Here is a 12,870-nt window from a genome sequence, read left to right as displayed (position 1 = left end):
CCACTGTTGAGGTTATAGACAGGGTTCGAATTACGGGGGAGCTAAGGGGAGCTCGGCTCCCCTGAAAAGGACCTGGGCTCCCCTGAAAGCCTACTTTGAGACATTTAGGGGGAGCTCTAAAACACTGTCCATTTTTTTGTGTCGCATATAGATTTTGATTTTCTGTACATTTTTTGTACATTCTGTACAAGGGAAAACTCCTTTTCTCGAGAATATTGAAGCCTTTATTTTAAAACGTATTGCAGCAGCACAGGCGAGAGCATCAGAGCTCGCGCGAGCGCGCTGATGGGCTGTGCTGAGGCAACTGCACAAACCAATGGCGAGAAAGCAGAAGCACGCGATCCAATAGGAGCGCTTGGCGACCTGCCAGACTCTGCGCGCCAAATAGAAGAGTATAAATACAGAGAAAACTCGCCATATGACAGATCTAATCGACTGAAGCGAAAACACCTGACGTGAGAGAAATAGCACGGCAAGGCAACGCAGTACTCGTTCCCTTATCTCCGAGGTAAGGGAACCGAGGTTACGTAAGTAACCAAGTACGTTCTGTACTGTTTCCCAGATAGCAATGAGTCGGCGGACCACCGTCGGCGCTCCGGCGGCAGTAGAAGCGGCAGAATGGCGACATCGCAAACACGTTGGACGGCGCACCGCCGGCGGCAGCCGCTTTTTAAAAGCGGCAGCCGCCTTCCTACCGCCTTCGTTCCGCGGCCGGCCCGCCGGCCAACCGCCGTCCCGCCGCCGTTATATTTAAGGCGGCCCTTCCGCGGCCCGCTGGAGGCAAGCGCTATTTTCGAGCGACCTGCCGCCGCTTATTCTGGCTATATATTTATATATAATATTTAATATTTATAGCATGCAGTTTATCAAGAATAATGATTGCTCAAACCAGACAAATATCCATTTGGCATTTTTATTCCACATTTCAAAGTACATTAACTGTCATTTAAACAAGATGTGTCAGATCACTGAAACATAACAGAAAAATAAATAAATCAATATACTAACATGCAGGTTTCTTATTAAATTTTGGTAAAAAAAACAAACAAACGAAAAACAGCCTTACAAGCAAATTACAACTCTTACAATAATTGTTCATATAAAGAGGACAGCTCTAGGGTGAAAAAAATTACCTGTAAACATTATGACAAGTAAAGAGAATACTTGATACGAAATAATGTGCAGGATACCAAATAAATCAAAGTATGACATCACATTTACAAGCCATTTCTAACAATAGGTTAAGTGGTAGTAATTTATAGTAAAGCTCTGGAGTAGAATAGACCATTATAGCTGCAATGCTGACCTGTGGCACAAGGACTTACAAGCATTATTTAAAAAAAAAAAAAAAAAAAGTAATTTCCACAGTTAGTGAGTATAGTGTGACACTTCTGACTTCTTTAGGGGTCTTGATGTTACTGACTGCAAGATAAAGAAAGGATTCCAGTTGTCAGTGATTCTAGGGTGTCAGTAGTCAGCCTAAGTGGTCGGCTGTGGGTCCCTCTCAGCTGTGCGGTGCCTTTTTCTGCCTTTACGGTCAGATGCTCCTTTCAGGTAACGCGAAACATTAACCTAGACCGCTTCATCAGTGGCATCCTGGGTTGCCAGGTTCTTCCGGATGGCTAATTTAGAAAATACAGATCTGTCATTTCATTTGAATTGCATGACGCCATACACATCTACTTAAATATAATTAAAAAAATATCCAACTTACTTTGAACAATGGTCTAAAGGAACATGTCTCTAAAACTTGCTTTATCCCCTACACCAAGCTGAAAATCCAAAAAAGTGTTACAAATTACATTTCTCTGAAGCTTGTGAAAGGCTAAGGATTCAGACTGTAATATATGCAGTATACAATCTTAAATTTTACTTTTTAGATATGGCGTTATAATCAGCAAACTTACAAATTGTTCCTGGAGCTTTTTATCCTGCTTCAAACTGTTGTCAAGACACGGCAAATCTTCCTGGGTGTGTAGGGGAGTAACAGATCCCCTGACAGGGATAACTCCAACAGACACAACATCGCCAAACTCTGCAAGACGTCACAGCATAAGGGTCTGATCTGCACCTACAGGGTTTCCCAGAATAAAATAGTCAGTCCTGGTCCCTCAACTACTAAACTATGACATTTATATCTAGGTCTACTACATGTACAGGTAGCCCCAGTGGGAATTAAACCAACAACCACAGGTGCTGTTTGCAAGTTGTACCTGATTGCCCAGTGCAAGCAAACGTCTTCAACATTGTTTGTTGAACTTGCTTCACCTGCTCTTGAAGTAAGCCGCTGTCATCCGAAGCTACAAAATGAAAGGCATATGGTAATTTTGGACTTACATCACACACAAAGAAGTACAATTTAAGAAACAGTGCAAGTTCTCACCTGCTCGTGCATTGCTTTCCCTCAGGGCTTGGTTCTACATTTAAAAAATAAAATAAAACAAACAACTAAAGGCACTATTTGCAATACTGTTAAAACACTGGACATTAAGACATAGGGCTAGAATATACCTTCACAGCTGAAAACTCCTATTGATAATCATTGACATGTAAAAATATGTTTGAAGTTATTGCATACATTTCATTAATTGGACTTAAATGTAACACTTAGTTAAGCGCAACGTATTACATACCTCCAGAGTTTTCACCCATATGCTGCCAGGGTAAATTTGCTGCCGGGGGAGTAAAGCTTAGTACTTGATGAGCTGGGGGAGCAAACATAACAGCTTTCATTTCAATGCAGAGTATTGCATATTCAGTAATGAAACAATAATTGAACTGTGCAAAGCTAATGGAATGTACAACACACCTCAACACCTTTCATCCAGAAACTGCTGCAGCGAATTCCATCAAGTGTCCTAGTGAAAAACAGATTATGATTAAAGGATTCATCATCTTAAAGTCAGCATGAAATCAAATGTTACAATTTGTATTTTTATATGTAATATTGTAGTGTTTATGTAAATGATTCATCTGTGCACTTCTTTTTTTATTTTTTTATTCATGTACCCTTATAATATTTAATCAAATACATTACCCTTCCCTCCCCCCTCGAAACGACTTATCTTCCGGTCATGTGCAATGGCGTGGCAACTCCCCTCAAACCATTAGTCTGCTATAAGCAGAGATGGAGAGGAGGAGCGCTAGAGTAAAACCCTGCTCCTCTATTCAATATTCCCTTTCACTTGGAAATACGTCACAACATTGGAGAAAAGTCGTTTGTAACTTCCAGTTCATGCCAACTTTAAATAGAAGCAATAGTTTCCAAGACAAAAAAACTTCACAAATAACATCACTTACTTGTACTCAAACTCTTGGCGGATTCTGGATTACTGGGGAGAAACCTGGTTCTAAGAAAGGGGAAACAGAAATTTGATGATGATAATAATAATAAATATAGCTGCGAGCAGCGATTACGGGCCCAAGCTGGTGGCACCGCAACCCCGGTGCCTTTAGTTACCTAAAGGCACCGGGGTGGCGGTACCGCCGGCTTTGGCCCTCCATCGCTGCTCGCAGCTATATTTATATATATATATATATATATATATATATATATATATATATATATATATATTATACAATTTTTTTTTTAGGAGAAGTCTCTTCTGCTCACCAAGGCTGCATTTATTTGATTAAAAATACAAACAAAAACAGTAATATTGTGAAATATTATTCCAATTTAAAACAGCTGTTTTCTATTTTAAAATATTTTACACTGTAATTAATTTATGTGATCAAAGCTGAGTTTTCAGCATCATTACTCCCGTCTTCAGTGTCACATGATCCTTCAGAAACCATTCTAATATGATGATTGATGGTCAATAAATATTAATTATTATTTTCAATGTTGAAAACAGTTGTGTACAGATTTTTTTTCAAAATGCGTTGATGAATGTAAAGTTCAAAAGAACAGCATTTATTTCAAATATAATTTTTTTTAACATGATAAATGTCTGTACTGTAACTTTTTATCAGTTTAACTCATTCTCGATGAATAAAAGTATTGATTTATTTATTTATTTCCCCCAAAAATAAAATTAAAATTATTACTGACCCCAAACTTCTGAACGGTAGTGTTTAATGTTACAAAAGCTTTAGATTTCAGATAAATGCTGTTCTTTTGAACTTTCTATTCATCAAAGACTGTACATAACTGTTTTCAACATTTAAAATAATAATGAATGTTTCTTGAGCATCAATCATCATATTAGAATAATTTCTGAAGGATCATGTGACAGTGACGACTGGAATAATGATGCTGAAAACTCAGCTTTGATCACAGGAATAAATAACAGTTTAAAATATATTAAAATAGAAAGCAGCTGTTTTAAATTGGAATACTATTTTACAATATTACTGTTTTTGTTTGTATTTTTAATCAAATAAATGCAGCCTTGGTGAGCAGAAGAAACTTAGCTTAAAAATCTTACTGACGCCAAATTTTTGAACAGAAGTGTATTATATATTTATATAATTATATAAAAATGTAAGGGATAAGACAGATCATTTTACTTGCCTGACCTGATTAGAACAATGAAAAAAACTTAAATGAAAAAATAACTTGGGAATCACTAAAACGAGGGCGCGATTGAACAGTGGACACATAAAAACATACTCTGTCATTTTGTTCAGAACATCATTCAAACTGCAAAGTGTTAACTTATATTTTTGTACAGTAGCAATAAAACACAACATTGTGCTTTTTTAAAATACATTCAAGCAATCCGCCCCGAAAATGAAACTAAAATGCTCACGGCTGCACAGGCATTCATAATGGTGCGCGTCCTCAGCGAGGAACGAGCAGAACAGAGTCAAAGTTTCTTAGGTCATTCCTCCTTCCATAGGAATTTATTGAAAACGCTCGCTCTGCTCCGCACCATTATCAATGTCCGTGCGGACGAACATATTTTACTTTCGTTTTTAAGTTAGCGATTAAAAAGCCCCCAGCAGTGTCACACGTCAGTTAACCGGTGGTAAAATATTCTCACCGTCACATCCCTAGTATATTTTTATGTAGATATAATAGGCCTACCTGATTTTGAACACAAGAGGGCAGTATAGCACTATGTTTGACTTTATTTATTTATTGTTTAGACTAAACAACCATTCTGGCAGTTTTTAAACTTAAACTTCATTCTTAAATTGAAAAAAAAAGAATAAAATGAGTTAAGTTCTGATATTTGTATACTTTTATGTAGTAATAAATGGTGTATAATTACATTTTTAGAATATATGAGCCTTTTAGTGTTTACTTTTTTGACATTACTTTAATCCCTCGCCATAGCAAAACCGTTTGAGATATTTATTATCCGTTCACAATTTAGCATCATTAATATATTTTTATCATGTTGAAAAAGTTTGGTGGGAATAAAATAACCACTTAGATAAAGGTGGCTAAAAATCCAGAGGCTGATTTTGCAAAAAAATCCACATTCAGACCAAAATATCTGACTTCCTGATGGTCAGAGCTAATGACTTTAAATTAGAAAGTTGTCCGGGTCGATGAGATCAATATATGAACTGAGTTTTTTTTACTGGAGTTAAAACTAACCCCCCCACTTTTGTCAAAAGCATGTTGAAAGTGACACACTTCCTGCTGCCAGTTGGTGGCGCTATAACTTTGAATCACAATAGTTACATCCATCTGATCGGCCTCTTACCACGAACACACTGCTGAAGTTTCATCAAGATCAGTTAATGTATGCAGAAGTTATTCCACTTCGTGTTTCTCTTTTCTCGCCATAAATTCGATTCCTCGCCACGGCCAAACCGTTCGAGATATCAAAAATCCGTCCGCAATTTAGCATCCTCAAAGTCTTGACTACATGCACACCGAGTTTGGAGGGGACACGGTGAATTTTCTAGGAGGAGTACTTCGCATTCCACAGGAAGCGTTTTCCAAACAACCAATAATAGCCGACTTCCTGTTGGGCTGGCGTAAAACTTGACCGGGGGAAAGTTGTTCGGCCCGATGAGATCTATATGTGTACCGAGTTTCATATTAATTCATGCAAGCGTGTTTGATCTATGGACCAAGTTTTGGGACCCCGTTCAAGGGGGCGCTGTTGAGCCCCCCTGCCACGCCCGGGTACCAGCTTCAGCCTGTCCCTGATGGCAGGGGGTTCTGACTTGTGTGCAAAGTTTCAAGAGTTTTTGAGCACGTTAAGGACCCCAAAAGCCCCTGAAACCTTGATTAACAATATAAAAGCAATAGTCAAATTCCCCCCTCCCCTCTCACACACAGAGACACAGAGAGAGGGAGAGAAAATTCTTCAGAAAATCCACATTCAAACCAAAATATCTCTCTTCCTGTTGGTCGGAGGTAGTTAATGTCAATTAGAAAGTTGTCCGTCTTGATGAGAACAATACACATACCAAGTTTTGTTGCTGTTGATAAAACTAACCCCCCCCACTTATGACTAAAGGTGGCGCTACTGAGCCCCTCACCACGCCCGTTTCTGAAACTTTGCACATGTCTACTGGCTAATAAATGTGATGTGTCTGTCGAGTTTCATCCAATTTCAAGTATGTTAAGAGTTTCAAAAGCATCAAAAAAGAATATTAAAGTTTGAAGCGTTGCCACGGCAACAGTATTAAAGATATCAAAAATCCTTTCACAGGTCTACATCTGCCGTGTGTTTACATTATACACATAAAGTTTGAAGCAAATCGGGTAAAAATAAGAGGGTGATTTCAAAGCATTTTGAAAGTGACATATTCCTGCTGCCAGTTGGTGGCGCTATAACTTTGACTCACAATAGTCACATCCATGTGATCGGCCTCTTACCACGAACACACTGCTGAAGTTTCATCAAGATCAGTTAATGTATGCAGAAGTTATAACACACTTCCTGTTTCCATTATTCGCCATAAATTCGTTTCCTCGCCACGGCCAAACCGTTTGAGATATCAAAAATCCGTCCGCAATTTAGCATCCTCAATGTCTTGACTTCATTCCCACCGAGTTTAGTGGCGATCGGGTGAATTCCCTAGGAGAAGTGTTTCAAATACCAGACCATGCGTTTCCAAACAACCCATAATAGCCGACTTCCTGTTGGGCTGGCGTAAAACTTAGAGCACGAAAGTTGTTCGGCCCGATGAGATCTACATGTGTACCGAGTTTCATATTATTACATGCAAGCGTGTTTGATTTATGGACACGTGTTCGGATCCCGTTCCAGGGGGCGCTGTCGAGCCCCCCTGCCACGCCCGGGTACCAGCTTCAGCCCGGCCCTGATGGCCGCGGGTTCTGACCTCTGTGCAAAGTTTCAAGAGTTTTCGAGCATGTTAAGGGCCCCAAAAGTGCCCGAAAGGTTGACAAAATAATAATAATAATTAAAGCTGCAAGCAGCGATGAAAGGGCCCTCGCACCCGTGCCATCAACACTCGGTGGCTTTAGGAAGACAGAGCATGGTTGGGAAATGTACATTTAAGGAGGTATATATAGTAAGAGTATGTCAAAGTTAGTAACAAAATGTTTTGTATAATGGTGATAATAGCATGCTTCATGACTCAGCTAAGTGTTGCTAGCATGTTTAGTCTGTTTCTAGCATGCTTAGTACACAATAATTATGTGGTTAGTACCGCATTACTGTGTTAACCATGTCAGTTTCTGTTGCCAATAGGTGGCGTTATGACTATTGCTGAATATGAGCATGGATGTGTGTTCAGGACAGAACTCTTATCAAACGTGTGAAGTTTGGTGCAAATTGGAAATTGCCTTCTTGAGTAACAAAAAAGTCATGTTTCATTGAATTAGCATTCTTTAGCACTTAGCTAAGCATTGTTAGCATGTTTTAACATGTTTGTAGCATGTTTAGAACTCAATGGCATTTTTAACATGTTGCTAGAACGGCATCAACGTGTTAAACATGTCACTTCCTGTTGCCAGTAGGTGGCGCTATTACTAAAAATGAACATTCTCATGTAGATGTATTCAGGCCATGACTCTTATCAAAAGTGTGAAGTTTGGGGCAGATTGGACATTCCATGCCTGAGTTACAGCAAATTCCTATTTAATTGCAATAATAGCATGCTTTAGCACTTAGCTAAGAGTTTGCTAGCATGTTTTAGCATGTTTCTAGTATGTTGTTAGCATGTTTAACACTTGCTGGCACTTTTTTATATGTTATTAGGAGTCCATAACAGTGTTAAACATGTCACTTCCTGTTGCCAGCAGGTGGCGCTATGACTGTAACTGAATATAAGCATGGTCATGTGTTCAGGACAGAACGCTTATCAAAAGTGTGAAGTTTGGGGCAGATTGGACATTCCATGCCTGAGTTACAGCAAATTCATATTTAATTGCAGTAATATCATTCTTTAGCACTTAGCTAAGTGTTTGCTAGTATGTTTTAACATGTCTCTAGTATGTTGGTAGGATGTTTAGCACCTACTGGCATTTTTTTTATATGTTATTAGGAGTCAAGAACAGTGTTAAACGTCACTTCCTGTTGCCAGCAGGTGGCGCTATGACTATAACTAAATATGAGCATGGACATGTGTTCAAGAGATAACTCTTATCAAACGTGTGAAGTTTGGGGTAGATTGTACATTGCCTTCTTGAGTAACAACAAAGTCCTGTTTCATTGAATTAGCATGCTTTAGCACTTAGCTAAGTATTGCTAGCATGTTTTAATATGTTTCTAGCATGTTTAGAACTCAATGGCATTTTTAACATGTTGCTAGAACGGCATCAACGTGTTAAACATGTCACTTCCTGTTGCCAGTAGGTGGCGCTATTACTATAACTGAATTTGAGCATAGACATGTGTTCAGGCCGTGATTCTTATCAAACGTGTGAAGTTTGGGGCAGATTGGACATTCCATGCCTGTGTTACAGCAAATTCCTATTTAATTGCAGCAATAGCATGCTTTAGCACTTAGCTAAGTGTTTGCTAACATGTTTTAGCATTTTTCTAGTATGTTGTTAGCATGTTTAGCACTTGCTGGCACTTTTTTTATGTTTTTATGTCCACAACAGTGTTTAACATGTCACTTCCTGTTGCCAGCAGGTGGCACTATGACTGTAACTGAATATGAGCATGGTCAAGTGTTCAGGACAGAACGTTTATTAAAAGTGTGAAGTTTGGCGCAGATTGGACATTGCCTTCTTGAGTAACAACAACATCCTGTTTCATTGAATTAGCATGCTTTAGCACTTAGCTAAGTATTGCTAGCATGTTTTAACATGTTTCTAGCATGTTTAGAAGTCAATGGCATTTTTAACATGTTGCTAGAATGGCATCAACGTGTTAAACATGACACTTCCTGTTACCAGTAGGTGGCGCTATTACTATAACTGAATGTTCTCATGTAGATGTGTTCAGGACAGAACGCTTATCAAAAGTGTGAAGTTTGGGGCAGATTGGACATTCCATGCCTGAGTTACAGTAAATTCTTATTTAATTGCAATAATAGCATGCTTTAGCACTTAGCTAAGAGTTTGCTAGCATGTTTTAGCATGCTTCTAGTATGTTGTTAGCATGTTTAGCACTTGCTGGCACTTTTTTATATGTTATTAGGAGTCCATAACAGTGTTAAACATGTCACTTCCTGTTGCCAGCAGGTGGCGCTATGACTGTAACTGAATATGAGCATGGTCATGTGTTCAGGACAGAACGCTTATCAAAAGTGTGAAGTTTGGGGCAGATTGGACATTCCATGCCTGAGTTACAGCAACTTCCTGTTTCATGGCGAAACATCGAAATTTGTTAGGCCGCCGTGGACCCGCCCTTTGACGAAAACTCAAGATCTTCGCAATTTAACGTCGCAAAGGCCTTAAGATTACACTCACCAAATTTGAAGATGATCAGATTAAAACTGTAGGAGGAGTTCGTTAAAGTACGAGGCCTGAAAATGGCAAAAACTGCACAAAAATCTGAGAGGAAGTTCAAAATGGCTGACTTCCTGTTGTGTTTAGGGCTATGCTCCAAGAGACTTTTTTGTAGGTATTAGGTCATTACACGTATGTACCGAATTTCGTGCACGTACGTGGAACGTTGCGGGAGGCGCACTCCGTTGAACTTTTATAGGTGGCGCTATCGAGCCGTTTTGCCCCGTCCAATTCTGAAACCTATATCAGATGTAAATTTTCGCCAGTTCTGACGCGTGTGCAAAGTTTCGTGAGTTTTCGAGCATGTTTAGGCCCTCAAAAATGCAATTCAATGCGGAGAAGAATAATAATAATAATAATAATAATAATAATAATAATAATAAACAGAGCAATTCCAAGAGGGTCCTCACACCATCGGTGCTCGGGCCCTAATAATAATAATAATAATAATAATCCTACCGAAAACAATAGGGCCTTCGCCCTTTCAGGGCTTGGGCCCTAATGAATGAAAGATTCCGTTATCCACAATAAACAGACAAATAAATTACACAGATGAAATAAAGGAAAATCAAATGTACAAGTCAGACCCATTTACCTGCTCCCTTCATGAACTTAAAATGATGTTTCTCCCAGGTGCTGTGTGGAGGTGTGCAGCGGATGGCTAAATTGTTCCTTTGTCTTTTTTGCCAATGGCACATGCCCTTCGCTGAGCCACTCTTGCTGAACCACTGCAAATGGCAGATCCTCCTTGTTGATAAACTGAACAATGTGAAGCATCTAAAATAGAAGACACATTAGCATAAAGTATACTTTTTGATTATTTTTTTTCAGGCAAAATCAACAACATTAAAATGCTCACCCCTTCGAAAAAGCAGTAATTTTCACAAGTGGATCAACAGAAAACCATGTTCAGACAAACAAAATCATATAAACAACCTACATCGTTATTTTTGTAAGAAAACACCAAAAGTTAAACTAGTCTTTCTAGATGTAAAGTTTGGCTACCTACTGTGGCTAGATACATTTAACATGTAACGTTAGAACATGCTTGAACTCAGTGTAAAAAAGGTGAAACAGCATGTGGTAGCGAACACTAATCTAGACTAGCAGCATAATTATGTTTAGTTAGAAAACAACACAAGTTATACTGATCAGTCTTTCTTGTCGTGAAGATTTTGCTAACGTTACCATTCCCACGTAGGCGGCAGAATAATTGTCCGTAGTTCAGGAACTGTAACGTTAGTTAATTCGACTGACCAATACTATCTTAAACCACATGTACTCATACTTGTATAAACATACATAACAGTTAAACATACTTAGAAGAAGAAAAAAAACTCAACGCCAGGAAGAAACGAAGTAACGTTAGCCTAGCTATGGCGGAAACTTTGCAAACAAGGCTAACTTACTTTAGCTTGACTAGTTAGGCAAGAACAGATCTTAAGAAGAAGAACTAAAAACAATGTCAAAAATGAACATAGTAATATTGCGTTACACAAAAAGGAAAAATTTACTTACTTAAAAGATCGTATATTTCCTCTCTCCAAATACTGAAACCGTGTGACGAGACGAGTAAATCTGCTTCAGTTTTTTAGGTGCTGCCCCTCTCGACCGGTGGAGGTACTTCTCTGTTTGTGCTTTAACACTTTCTTAAACATTTGTACAGGTCGCAAAACTCGCAATTGCAAACTGCAAAGTAATCCCTTATACATGTAAAAGGTAAAATAAATTAAAAATTGAGCTTGTAAAACAATGAAAGACATAACCACAATTTCCTGGAGTGACAGAGAGACAAAATATTTATAAATATTTCACTTTATCCTTCAGGTCAAAACAGGGATTTTCATGTTTCTCATAGACATTACCATGGTTGCAAATTAATAAAAAAAATATAAAGCAAACCCAAGATTTTGGCCAAGTTGCAGATGTCTTTCACTGTTCACTGATTTCAAGCATTGGTGAAAAATCTAACTTCATCCATGTATTCTGCTAAATTGTTCATACCATGAATGAAATATTTATTTTAAAAACGAATCAGAATCAGAAAGATATTTATTGCCAAGTAAGTTTTACAAAAGGAATTCTGTTTGGTCTATTGGTGCATCTCAAATTGTGCATAAATCAAAGAAATGTAAAGAATTGTCACCTTAAGTGAATAAAATAATTCTATATATTTTACATATTATCGCTTCAGAGTTTCAAAGTAATTTAAATGTAATTTCCTAAACCTTATCATGGAATCAGAGTCAAATCTGTTATAACCCCTAATGGCTTTGGAGCAACAACAAAAATTGATATAATTCACATAATAATTATAATCGCTTTAAATGTGAAAAGTAGATGCTGTCAGTTTCACTCATGGCTGGTCGATTTCAAAGCGGCTTGCCGCCAGCCGGCCGCGGTTCATTTAGACGGCGGCAACCGCCAGAGAGAATGAAGTCGGCGGCCCGGCGGCTGTTCGCCGGCGGCATCTCGCAAGAAATGGGAGTGACGTATTCGGCGGCAAACGCTTCATCGCCGCCAGCGGGGCGCACCTATAGCCGACAGCTTGGGGCCAGCGGCAAAAAGAAGCCGTGCCGATATTTTTTGCTATCTGGGTTACTGTAAAACTATTGTTTTAAATGCCCGAACATGCACCAAAAGCGTTAAAATCAGTCAGGGAGGATCGGAAAATAGGGCTCCCCCGAAAGCCACTTTGTAATTCGAACCCTGGTTATAGATATGCATTCTTGCTCATAACGCAGACAATGCCGGTCCGTGAACACTTGAGAGCAAGTTCACTGTGCGTCTGCGTTATAAGCAAGAATGCATATCTTGCTTATATTTTTGTTAGCTGGGCAGATAGACTATCACGTAGGCTGGGAATTGATTTAATCATTGTGGTTTGTTATTGGTCGATCTCATGTGAGTGACAGGTTGTCCCGCCCTCAGTAAACATAATCAGAGAACAGATGTCACTGCAAGAGGGAGGGAAGTTATTTTGATTAAAGATTATAAGGGCACATAAAGATGTAAAAAAAAAAAAAAAAGATGTG

The 12,870-nt window shown here is 38.7% G+C and overlaps 1 long non-coding RNA gene across 1 annotated transcript; it reads right to left on the bottom strand.

The window, feature by feature from the left end:
* Positions 1-899: 899 nt before the first annotated feature.
* LOC311292239 lies at positions 900-11,133 on the bottom strand. The gene is made up of 10 exons (XR_014627692.1): positions 11,024-11,133; positions 10,431-10,612; positions 3,301-3,350; positions 2,810-2,858; positions 2,634-2,705; positions 2,384-2,417; positions 2,214-2,300; positions 1,908-2,071; positions 1,715-1,772; positions 900-1,622 (listed from the first exon to the last, which is right to left on the bottom strand). It is a non-coding gene; the product is annotated as an uncharacterized lncRNA (long non-coding RNA).
* Positions 11,134-12,870: the final 1,737 nt, after the last annotated feature.

The sequence above is a fragment of the Rutilus rutilus genome (assembly GCF_951802725.1).
Source record: "Rutilus rutilus genome assembly, chromosome: 6".
NCBI lineage: Eukaryota > Metazoa > Chordata > Actinopteri > Cypriniformes > Leuciscidae > Rutilus > Rutilus rutilus.
The sequence above is the reverse complement of the archived record's forward strand: the minus strand, read 5'-3'. Positions and strand labels throughout refer to the sequence as shown.